Genomic DNA, 13,466 nt, shown 5'->3' with positions numbered 1-13,466 from the left:
TATGTCCGCAAAGATTTAACAAGTTTGAATTCCTTCCCTTAGTTGGGGCTTCTGGTGGTATTTTGACTGCATCGAATGGATCCCTTTTCAATGGTGAATTGATATTTCAAAACAAATTCTCTCTCACAGTTCAGTTTACCTGCAATACATCTCATCACTCATGGATACTAACTAATATTTATGGCCCTTGCAACCATGAGGATAAGCTGGAATTTATTGATTGGTTAAATTCTATTCAAATGGATAATGAGGCAGAATGGATTATCATGGGAGATTATCATCGAGGACAGAAATAAACCAAGAGGGGATATCAATCAAATGTTGTTGTTCAATGAGGGTATTAGTAATCTTGGGCTGGTTGAGCTGCACTTACAAGGTAGACAGTGTAGTTGGAGTAACATGCAAGAAAGCCCACTTCTGGAAATGCTAGACTGGATTTTTACATCAGCTGCTTGGATGACATCTTTCCCTGATTCTACTGCACTTTTTCTAGCCAAACCAATTTCTGATCACATCCCATGTATGATCAAAATTGGAACAAATATTCCAAGTCGAAGGTATTCAGGTTTCAAAATTATTGGCTGAAGCACAACTCATTTAAGGAAATAGTTGAGGCTGCTTGGAATATTCCAGTGGGTTTCTCTGATCCTGCAAACAGGATTAATGCCAAATTTAAAAATTTGAGAAGAGCACTGAAACTGTGGGCCAAGAGCATATCTTGTTTAAAAAGCAAATTGATGAGCTAAATGCTTGCATTTTTCTTTGGGACATGATTGAGGAATACAGAGATCTTACCCTCTTTGAAGCAAATTGCAGGATTTTGTTAAAAGAATATTTGTTGGTGGTGCTTAATATTCTGAAGATTTACTGGAAACAAAGGGGGAAAATTAAAAGAGTCACGTTTGGTGATGAGAACACTCAATTCTTCCACACTAAGGCCTCAATAAATCATAGACATAATAAGATTGCAATGCTGATGAATGAGGATCAGGTGGAAGTCACTGACTATGATGGTAAAGCTGCTATTCTTTGGGAGGCTTTTAAAAGAAGACTTGGATAGTCAAGTGGGCACAATATGCATTTTGACTTGCATGACTTATATGAGAACAGAATTGATCCTCAAACTTTTCAAGATCTTGAAAGGCCTTTCACATAGGAGGAAATTGATGATGTAGTGAAAAACTTGCCAACTGATAAATCTCCAGGTCCAGATGGCTTCAACAATGAATTCATTAAAGCTTGCTGGGACATTATGAAGGAGTATACTACTGCACTTATCATGGATTTTCATGCTGGCATTGTGAATCTTGAGAGCATCAACACCTCCTTCATCACCTTAATTCCAAAAAAGGATGTACCTCTCACACCTAATGATTTCAGACCTATTTCATTGCTAAATGGAGTTTTGAAAATCATTACCAAACTGTTAGCCAACAGACTTCAGAGAGTGATCCTACAAATGGTACATATCAAATAAGTATGGTTTTTTAAAGAAGAAGATGATACAAGATTGTCTAGGTTGGGCTTATGAATATATTTACCAGTGTCACAAATCAAGAGAGGAGATGCTAGTGATCAAGCTAGACTTTGAAAAAGCTTTTGACACTATTGAACATCAGGCAATCATTGATATATTCAGAGCAAAAGGTTTTGGGGAGAAGTGGATCTCATGGATGAATCTGATTTTCACATCTGCATCTTCTCTTGTAATGCTCAATGGAGTCCTGGGAAGAAATTTTATTGCAAAAGAGGGGTCAGAAAAGGTGTTCCTTTTTCACCTTTGATTTTTGTTCTAGCAGCTGATCTTCTTCAGTCCATCCTTAATAAGGCTATGAGACTGGGGATTATAAATCCTCCCCTACAAGTAAACTCTTTCCCTGACTTTCCAATAGTGTAGTATGCTAATGACACCTTGGTCCTCATGAAAGCTAATGCCAGAGAGCTCATTTGCCTTAAGTCACTTCTCAATAATTTTGCTTCGGCTACTAGTTTAAAGGTAAATTATGGTAAATCAATCATGGTGCCCATCAACATTGCAGAAGACAGAGTTGATATCTTCACAAATACTTTGCAACGCTCTAGAGGTCATTTCCCTTTCACATACTTGGGATTGCCTCTGGGAATTTATAAACCCACTTTGGAACAATGCCTGCCACTAGTGCAAAGAATTGCAAACAGACTTGCTGGACTTTCTACATTCATGACTCAAGCAGGAAGATTACTCTTGGTAAAATTAGTCCTTGCATCTTTAACTATTTTCTTCATGTGTTGCCTGGATGTTCCTCTCACAATAAAACAACAGATCATTAAATATTTAAGACATTGTCTGTGGAGAAGCCTTGATTTGGAGGATAAGAGACCTGCACTAGTGGCATGGAAAACTGTGTGTAGACCGAAGAGTCAAGGAGGTTTAGGTGTCATGGATATATTCACACACAACAAGACCTTGCTCATGAAAAACCTTTATAAGTTCTTTACCAGACATGATATTCCTTGGGTAAATCTTATTTGGGAGACATACTATAGTAATGGAAACCTACCAGGAGAAAGTAGGGAGGGCTCATTTTGGTGGAAATACAATTTAGCTCTCATTGATCCCTACAAAGCAATTGCTAGATTTAATGTTGGAGATGGTCTAAGTGCTCTGTTTTGGGATGACTGCTGGCATGATTTCACCTTGAAGCATAAATTTCACCACCTCATCACTTTTTCCAGAGATACATCTATCACTGTAAACCAAGTAATCCATACTGAGTATCTCCAAAACTTATTTCACCTACCATTGACCACTCAAGCTTATGAGGAATTTCTTGAAATGGAAGATATTTGCATCTCATTGAGAAACTCAGACTACCTGCATTTGAGAGACACATGGAACTATATATGGGTAATGGATCCTACTCTTCAATCAAAGCTTATAAGGTGTTAATTGGATCTAAGCCAACTCCACCTCATTTCAGTATGATCTGGAAGAGCTCATGCCAACCTAAACACAAAATTTTCTTCTACCAACTGCTGCATGATAGAGTCAACACTAGAAACTTGCTAAGAAGAAAGAATTTTGAGCTCGAGGATTATAATTGTGGTGTTAGGGATTGTCAGCACGAGAAGACTCTGCATCATCTTTTTTGGAGTTGTCCTTTTGCAGCTCAATGTTGGGACTGCATCTGCCCAAACAGAGATAGCAATTTATCAATGTTGGAAGCATTTCAAGACCTTAAAGACAAACTACATCTCCCTTTCTTCATGGAGATTATTATCCTGGGTTCTTGGGCTATTTGGATATCTAGAAACAACAAAATCTTCGAGCATATTAATTCCTCTTTTCAGGGTTGGAAGCACATATATCAGGAGGAACTCAAGCTATTGAAATTTAGGATGAAGAATAAATTACTGCCACAATTTTCAGTTTGGTTAGAATCAATCTTGTAATTGCAGCGCTACTGTAGGTTTTTTTAGTAGTTTATCTCTTGTTGTCTTCTTCTTTCTTTCTTTCTTTCTTTCTTTCTTTCTTTTTTTTCTTTTTTTAGGGGCTTACCTCAAGCCCATGAGACAAGACTCTTATGCTTTGATATTTTAATAAAATTTGCAGTGGAGTTTTACCCTACTGTTTATATTCAAAAAAGGTTCTTGTAAGAATAATTAATAAAGTGGTCGTATGCATCGCCCAGATGCAGAGGCCGGGGGTCATCCTCCTTTTCTAAAAAAATGTTTCTTACATTGTTGTATGGTTCGATCAAGATGATAAAGATGTTAGGTCAGTTCGACACAACTGATTTGTATCTGGTAATTCACGAAGTTAATGTTGAATATCCATACTAATTAGTTGGCTTACCTTTTCCTCTTCCATTTGATTTCCTTCAGATTACTTGCATCTTAAATTTCAAGGTTACAAATCTGGCACAGAAACTTTCACGGAACCAAATAGACCAGTGCCGAAGAATGGCTCCCGTGATTGACGCTCCCCAGGTCAGGGCGACTGCAAGGCGATTTACAAGCAAATCTGGCACCCAGAGGAGGATCAACGAGAGTGTCGAAGGAATTGGGAAGATCCCACGGGACACGGACCCTCTTGGTCTGCAGGGCGCATGGCTCAAGACGAGATCCGCAATCAAAATTCTGGCGGAAAAATGGAAAGCGAGCAGGAGATATCGCTTGGCGACTAAGGGCGATCGTGATGGTCCGATCGATATAGGTCTGGAAAGGATAAAGCAAAAAGTATTCCAGATGAGAGAAGATTTTGAGCGGATTCGTATGGAAGGAAATCATGGGTCGACGAGAGGCTCCGGTGGAAAATCAAATCAAATAGATCCACCTGATAAAGGAGGGACACAAGATCAAAGAATTCCAGATACAAGGAAGCCGCCAGAGGAAATATATCAAAAATTTATGGATCAAAGAGAGAAGAGACCATCCATGGAGACTGCGCCAGGGGTTTTAAAGGACCTGGCTGTCCTTAGGCCTCCTCCACATCTCGTCGCTGCCCACACGACCTCCACCCACTGGATGACCATGGAGGACAAGAACCTAGGAAAGAACAAGGCCTCCCTAATGCAGCTGGCAGAGGAGGAGGCGGTAGGCGTAGGGGGGATGGGATCCACACCTCTCCTGCACGACGATTCGTCACGGGGGAGTGGGGGCGGGTACCACACTCCTGTGGGGAATGGAGCTCCGGCGCCCCAGCGTGCGTTGGGGGCGGTGGTGACCCCTACCTTCCTTGTCTCATGGGAGATGAAGGAGGCCAACTTGGTGGAGCTTGACCTGACCAAGGAAAGGGCTGCAATGCACAAGAGATGGATAGCCGTCGGGCTGTTCTTCATGGCGCAACTCTTCACCATTGGAGGGCTGTTCAAGGAGCTCAAGGGAAAATGGGGGCTTAGGGGGCCTTTTGCCCAGAAACCCCTCAAGAACAATCTATTCATGCTCGAGTTTGAGCGTGAGGGGGACCTCAAGTTCATCCTCGACAACGGTCCTTGGACCCACCGTGGCGATGCCTTCTTGGTCTCGACAATGGGTGGGGGGACAAGCCCGGGCGATGTCGAGATCGCCCACATGCTGATCTGGGTCCGCCTATATGATGTGCTCCCGATCACGAGCCAGTTGCCCGGAAGATTGGAAAGATGCTAGGCAAGGTCCTGGAAGTGTACACCGACAGAGAAGGAAAAATCTGGGGTGACTTTCTTAGAATCCGCATTAACCATGATGTCGATGAGCCACTACGTTCCACGATAGAGTCTCGTGATCTTGCTGAAAATAAGGTGTACATCTTAGAAGTCAAGTATTAAAGAGTTCCTCGCTTGTTTAGCCTCTGTGGCTTTCTTGGGCATGGCCAACGCCATTGTAAGCTGCCAATTAACCTCCAAGAGATGAGGTTTTCGGCAGCAATGCGCGCCTCCCCATTTAAAAAGATCACTGGTAGGGAGTCGTATGGAGTGCTAGAGGCTAGTAGTGCTCATAGGTTTCTCCATTTTGATTCACATGACAGCGGCGAGGCAAGAACTGCACCGGCAAAGCTAGCTCCAGACAAGTACGGAGACGTCCTTGAGGCGGTGCTGGCTAACCCCCTTTTGTAGGCTGTGATTTCCACGGTGAGCGCAATCAAACTGGGACCTAGAAGCAGCAAAACAAGGAGCACATCCGGCTAGACTGAAGGGGAGGATTCAAATGCTAACAATGGCATCACCTATGCAGTCAATCTCCCCCCGGCTGGTGGGGGTGGCGTGGCAAATCTGAAAGCCGGTCGGGACTACCCTCCGGGTTTTGGCCCCGTCCTGATGTACGGTGTGCACCAGACAGCTGCAGAAGCCCCAATCCAGCCTGAAGCGGAGGCCCTTGTGGAGAACTCTCATCCTACCCCAGCCCTTGTTCAAAATGAGTCGCCTGATCTGCAGGAGAAGGCATCGATGGAAGAGGGGCTTCAGGCCTTTCCCCTCGCTCCCAAGGCGGGTGACCAGTTTGCCAAAGCTGCTAGCGATGGCTCTACACCACCACTGGCTGCGGACAAGAAGGAGACAGACGGACTATCTAGGGGTGGTACTGAATTAGATCCAACTCTGAATAAGTCCACCAGTACAGCAAAGAAACATCAAGACAACAAGAGGAGTGCACAGAAGATAACACAGGCGATCATAGTCCTAGGAAAGATAGGCGAGAGGGACCTGGAGGCAGACACAATAGTGGAAGAAAATAAACAAGACGCTGAGCAGGATCAGTAGAAGAAAATCAAGAGCGCAGGCCAGATGCAATGGATGGTAAGGAAGATGTGGGCGAGGATGGTGGATGATACGTCTCCAACATATCTATAATTTATGAAGCATTCATGCTATTATATTATCTGTTTTGGATGTTTATGGGCTTTATTATACACTTTTACATTATTTTTGGGACTAACCTATTAACCGGAGGCCCAGCCCAATTTGTTGTTTTCTTGCCTATTTCAGTGTTTCGAAGAAAAGGAATATCAAACGGAGTCCAAACGGAATGAAACCTTCGGGAGAGTTATTTTTGGAACGGAAGCAATCCAAGAGACTTGGAGTGCGCGTAAGGGAAGCAACAAGGAATCCACGAGGCAGGGAGGCACGCCCTACCCTCCTGGGCGCGCCCCTACCCTTGTGGGCCCCTCGTGGCTTTCCTGACCAACTACTTTCGCCTATATATATCCATATACCCTAAAAACATCGGAAAGCACAATAGATCGGGAGTTCCGACGCTACAAGCCTCTGTAGCCACCAAAAACCAATCGGGACCCTGTTCGGGCACCCTGCCGGAGGGGGGGATCCCACACCGGTGGCCATCTTCATCATCCCGACGCTCTCCATGACAAGGAGGGAGTAGTTCACCCTCGGGGCTGAGGGTATGTACCAGTAGCTATATGTTTGGTCTCTCTCTCTCTTGTGTTCTTGATTTGGCACGATCTTGATGTATCGCGAGCTTTGCTATTATAGTTGGATATTATGATGTTTCTCCCCCTCTACTCTCTTGTGATGAATTGAGTTTTCCCCTTGAAGTTGTCTTGTCGGATTGAGTCTTTAAGAATTTGAGAACACTTGATGTATGTCTTTCCGTGCTTATCTGTGGTGACAATGGGATATTCACGTGATCAACTTGATGTGTGTTTTGGTGATCAACTTGCGGGTTCACCTTGTGAACATATGCATAGGGGTTGGCACATGTTTTCGTCTTTCCTCCCCGGTAGAAACTTTGGGGCACTCTTTGAAGTACTTTGTTTTGGTTGAATAGATGAATCTGAGATTGTGTGATGCACATCGTATAATCATGCCCACGGATACTTGAGGTGACATTGGAGTATCTAGGTGACATTAGGGTTTTGGTTGATTTGTGTGTTAAGGTGTTATTCTAGTATGAACTCTATCATAGATCGAACGGAAAGAAAAGCTTCATGTTATTTTACTACGATCTCTTGAATAGATCGATCAGAAAGGATAACTTTGAGGTGGTTTCGTACCCTACAATAATCTCTTCATTTGTTCTCCGCTATTAGTGACTTTGGAGTGACTCTTTGTTGCATGTTGAGGGATAGTTATATGATCCAGTTATGTTATTATTGTTGAGAGAACTTGCACTATTGAAAGTACGAACCTTAGGCCTTGTTTCCTACCATTGCAATACCATTTACGCTCACTTTTGCCACTTGTTACCTTGCTGTTTTTATATTTTCAGATTAAAATACTCATATCTACCATCCATATTGCACTTGTATCACCATCTCTTCGCCGAACTAGTGCACCTATACAATTTGCCATTGTATTGGGTGTGTTGGGGACACAAGAGACTCTTTGTTATTTGGTTGCAGGGTTGTTTGAGAGAGACCATCTTCATCCTACGCCTACCACGGATTGATAAACCTTAGGTCATCCACTTAAGGGAAATTTGCTTCTGTCCTACAAACCTCTGCACTTGGAGGCCCAACAACGTCTACAAGAAGAAGGTTGTGTAGTAGATATCAGTGGACAGGAAGCAACTAGCATAGGGGCTCCCAGTAAACTGGTGGGTGTCGAGGATGACGCCCGCCAGGAGCCATGACAATCCTAAGTTGGAACTGTCGAGGCCTCGTGCAACCTCGAACAGCTCAGGAACTCGTGTCTCTCGTGCACACGTACAAGCCCAAGCTCGTATTCCTCTCCGAAACCCAGCAAAAGAATAAATATGTCAGTAGTCTGAAGTGGAGGCTAGGCCTTCGTCACTGTATCACGCAACCCGGCACTGGTAAAGGTGCCGGCATTGCCCTCTTTTATGATGAGAATATTGAAATAAAGAAGATTGCCACGGGGGGCGAGGTACATCGATGTGTTAGTCCGTATGAACCCTCATGGCCTCCAATGGCGGGCTACTTTTGTCTATGGTGAGCCCAAGGCGCATGAACGCCGCCACTTGTGGACTCTGTTACGAAGGATAAAAGATACCTCGAACCTGCCATGGTTTATGATCAGTGATTTCAATGAGACTATGTGGCAATCTGAGCATATCTCAGCGTCGAAAAGATCAGAGAAACGCATGGAAATTTTTAGGAGTGTGCTTTCAAACTGCAATCTTTTTTATGTGAGTTTCAAGGGGCCGGTGTGGACATATAACAACGAACATGAAGGTTTGTAGAATGTACAAGCTCGCTTGGACAGAGGAGTCGCTTCACCTGCGTGGATGGACCACTACAAAGAGGCTAAGTTGGAACATATCTGTTCATCACAATCAGACCACCTTCCTATCTTGTTGCAGCTAGGAAGCAGAAGAGAATGGAGACCGAAGGATGCGAGAAAGACAAACATATTCAGGTATGAACATATGTGGGAACGACATGACTCACTCCAAGCCACTATGACGAACACTTGGAGAAAGGAAGGCCCGGCTCGAAACCTACAAAAGGTGAATGAGAAACTAAAGGCTATGAAGGAAGAGTTGAGAGATTGGGCGGAACGTGATTTCGGCTCAGTTCTCAAGAGGACAACGGAGATCAGGAGAAAACTAAGCACTTTGTGGAGCTCTCCGAGCTCGCCTGGACAGGAGAAAGAGGTTGCTAAACTCAGGAAGGAACTTGATTAAATGTTCCTTAGGGAGGAACTTATGTGGAGGCAGTGCTCACGGGCAACTTACCTAAGAGAAGGGGACCGAAACATGAAGTGGTTTCAGCAGAAGGCTACCTGGAGGAAGAATAAGAACACGATCTCGAGACTGAAAGACAACAATGGAGACTGGGTTGAGGACTCCAAAGGCATACATGATATGACGAGTGCCTACTTTAAAAGTCAGTGCAAAAGAACATGGTGTTGACCCAAGTGGAATCCTAGGCCTTGTGACTGAACGAGTGAATATGGAGATGAATTAGTCACTCACAAAACCCTACACTACCAAGGAGATCAGCGACGCCTTGTTCCAAATCGGTCCCCTCAAAGCGCCGGGGCCAGACGGGTTTCCAGCCCATTTTTATCAGAGATATTGGAGTGAGCTCAAGGAAGATGTGGTGAAGGGAATAATGGAATTTTTTGAATCAGGGGCAATGCCCACAGTAGTAAATGAAACAGTAATTGTCCTTATACCAAAAGGAAATGATCCCCAAATAGTAAAGGACTACAGACCCATTAGCCTCTGCAACGTTATATATAAGGTGGTGTCGAAATGCCTGGTCAATCGGCTTCGGCCCCAGCTGGACGGAATTATATCAGAGAGTCAAAGTGCCTTTATCCCAGGCAGGATGATTATGGACAACGCCATTATCGCTTTTGTATGCTTCCACAAGATCCAGCACAGTAGGAATGGGAGGGACAAATACTGTGCCTACTAGCTTGATCTGGCCAAAGCCTATTACAGGGTCGACTGGGTCTTCATGGAGGAAATGCTCCTGAAACATGGATTTTGCAAGAGATGGACCAACTGGGTTATGCAGTGTGTTAGGTCAGTGAGATACTCGGTGAGATGCAACGGCGAATTATTGGAACCGTTTAGCCCCTCTAGAGGGCTTCGCCAAGGAGATCCCCTAAGCCCATATCTATTTCTGTTTGTTGCCGATGGCCTAGTGAATTTGTTGAAGAAGGAGATGGCAGAAAACAGGTTAACTCCCTGAATGATCGCTAGAAACGCCCCAGGTATCTCTAACCTCTTGTTTGCTGATGATAGCTTAATTTTCTTCAAGGCCACTTTGGAGCAGGCTACGACAATCAAGAGAGTTCTGGAAACGTTCCAAAGAAGCACGAGCCAGCTTCTCAGTGAGAGCAAGTGTTCTCTTCTTTTCAATGAGGTATGCCCAGCAGAATCAAGAGAAGGAATCAAGAAAATCCTTGGGGTACAATTTGATTCTTTTGAAAGTAAATAGCTTGGGCTTCCCACACCAGAGGGGAGAATGAAGGATGGCAAGTTTCAGCCCATCTTGGATAGATTTGGGAAGAGATGCAGTTCATGGTCGGAAAAATTCATGTCCTATGCGGCAAAGGAGACCCATGTCAAATCTGTAGTCCAGGCCCTTCCTATGCATACAATGAGTGTGTTCATGCGATCAAAAGGTTTCTGTGAGAAGTACGAGCGGATGATCAGGAAATTCTGGTGGGGAGAAGAGGAGGGCCAGAGAAAAGTGCATTGTATGTCATGGGATAGATTGGCTATGTCAAAAAGAGGAGGAGGTATCGGTTTTCAAGATATGCACCTTTTTAATCAGGTGTTGCTGGCTAAACAAGCTTGGAGTTTGATTCAAAATCTTGAGAGTCTATGTGCGAGAGTACTGAAAGCCAAGTACTACCCCAATGGGAGCTTGCTTGATACCGTCTTTGCGCCGGATGCGTCCCAGGTGTGGAGGGCGATTGAATTTGGGATAGAACTTCTAAAAAAGGTCTTCTCTGGAGAGTGGGTGATGGCAAAAGTATACCAATTCAGCGAGATCAATGGATTCGAAGGAAAGAGGGACTCATGACGGCAACATTGATCAGAAGGTCAAGAATTCGCTGGGTCAATCAACTCATGCTCCCAGATAGAAAGGAGTGGAATGAGGCACCAATTTGACAGATCTTTCACGCTTTTGATGCTGACAAGATTTGTAAACTGTCAATCCCGTCTTCTGATGTAAGGGACTGCATAGCATGGCACTACGAAAAGAATGGAATGTTCTCGGTCAGAAGTGCATATAAGCTTGCTATGGGTTTAAAGCTGAAAGACAGTGATAACCCATCTAGCTCTTCTAGAGACCCGAATGATCGTAGTATTTGGGACTTAATCTGGAAAGCCAAAGTGCCTGGGAAGTTTCGCATCTTTGGCTGGAAGATTGCCACAAACACTCTCGCCACCAGAAAGAACAAGTGGAAGAGAACCATTGAGCTTGATGCCACTTGCAATATTTGTGTTAACGGAGTCGAAGATGAATACCATGCTGTCATAGCTTGCACAAAGAGCAGAGCTCTGCATTTCGCTTTACAGAAGAAGTGGGGATTACCTGCAAAGGGCAGGTTCAGATATACTGAAGATGACTGGCTGCAAGTAGTGCTTCACACTGAATCTGAGGATATGCGTGTAAAAATCCTCTTGTTGCTATGGTGTTGCTGGTACTTAAGGGAGGACTGCATCAGAGGACCGGGCAAGGAACCTATATCGGTTCCAGTGCAGTTCTTGCTGAAGTACGAGGAGGAGCTTCGAACTTGCGGGCTGACAACTGAATCATATCAGGGGAAGTGTGGACTGGGCCTGACGGCCCCCTAGGACCAAACCACAGTGGCACTGAACAACAAGTGGATTCCCCCTGACGGGGCACAATCAAAATTAACATAGATGAATCTTTTATTGTAGAGATGAGAAGTAGTTCTGCAGGTGCGATCGCACGGGACTTCAGAGATCATGTATCTCTCTCAGTCTGTAAGATGCTGCTGTCTTGCAGTAGTGTGGAAGAGGTAGAAGCCCGGGCAATTCTGGTTGGCCTGCAAACACTGGCTGATTACCATAGAGGACCGATCAGTCTTGAAACTGACTACCAAACCATTGCCAAAGAACTGTCTAATGACCGGAAATCATGCCCGGCCTGTTATGGCCTGCTTGTGGATATCAAAAACGCCTTGATAGCCTTTCAATCTTGCACCATCAGCAGTACTGGAAGAACTTGAAATACTCTGGCGCATGGATTGGCGGCAGAAGCTAGGCGTTTTGGAGATAGCCTGATACTTGCGGACGTACCAGACAATCTTCGTTCACTCATGATTAGCGAATGTACTAGTCCTTCTGAGTAGTTGTCCTACTCTGATTCTAAAAAAAGAATTATTAGGATTCAAGGATGCTTCAATGATGTTGTAAGCAATATGAAACACTTGCAAAGGTATGTGTTATGAACGGCATGTTAGGGGCTTAGCCCAGTTAGTTGTGGCCCAGTCTATCTTATCGTTATTAGGGGCTTAGCCCAATTATCGTTATTAGGGGCTTGGGAGTCAAGTAAACCTCTCTATATAAGAAGAGGAGATGTATCAATCAATCTAATCAAGCAAAGAAGCAATCATATTTGCTCGGCTTCCTTAGGTAGCCGGGAGAGCTGACCCTAGCCGCAAACTTCCCTGCGTCGTCTCCCTCTCAGCCGCCAACTCCTCGCGCACGACGGCGCCCAGCTGCCGGCGGCCGCGACTTCGCCCACGACCAGCTCCTTCCCCTACAACCTCCAGCCTAGACCCGGTAGAACCCTAGTTTCTACCAGTTTGGTATCAGGTAGCTCAGTTTCGATCATGTCTTCGCCGTCGCCCACCCCGTCGCTTCCGCTGCCAACCGGCACCACCGTGCCACTGCCAATCTCCACCGCGCCGCTGCCCTTCCCGTCTGTGCTGCTGGTCGCATCCTCCGGTGCCGCCACCGTCCAGATGCCAGCGCCTTCCACCGCACCACCGGCCGCCGCTTACATCCCTGAGGAGATCACCAGGGTCCTCAACGACCTCGTCACAGCTGTCTTGGAAATTCGGATGTACCTGACCAGCGCTGACCACCGCCACCGGGCCGCCGGCCCGTTCGTGGTAGTCGTCGCATCCAGGGGCCTCTCCGGCGTTCGCTGGGATGTTGCCCGCCACCACCCCGCAGTGGCCGGCATTGGTTTCCGACGCGCCTCCAGCGCCCATCGCCGCCTCCATGGCTGTCATGCCAGCCGCCGCACCAGGCGGCCTTTGCCGCCTCGCCAGGCCACTTCAGCAGCCGTTGCGGCTGCCATCCCTCGCCACCATCGCCCAGCCCTGGCTGCAGTGGCAGCCGCCACTCCTGGCAGCCTCCGCCGTGCCCGGCACTCCGTGGCAGCAGCAGCCACCATCGGTCAGCTCCAGCACCGCATCGACCGCATCAGCGGGAGTTCCGCTCCACCAAGTCCGGTTCCCGTCCTCGCCGTCCCCGCTACCGGCTTGGTTGACCGAGTCGTCGTCTCAGCCAGTCTACACGATGGCCTAAGGACCGCCGCACGTGCCGTCACAGTAGGCGCCGTATGGCAGGTCATCCAGTTCCGCGGGTCCCTA

This window comes from Triticum aestivum, chromosome 6B (genome assembly GCF_018294505.1).
Source record: "Triticum aestivum cultivar Chinese Spring chromosome 6B, IWGSC CS RefSeq v2.1, whole genome shotgun sequence".
Lineage (NCBI taxonomy): Eukaryota > Viridiplantae > Streptophyta > Magnoliopsida > Poales > Poaceae > Triticum > Triticum aestivum.
The sequence above is the reverse complement of the archived record's forward strand: the minus strand, read 5'-3'. Positions refer to the sequence as shown.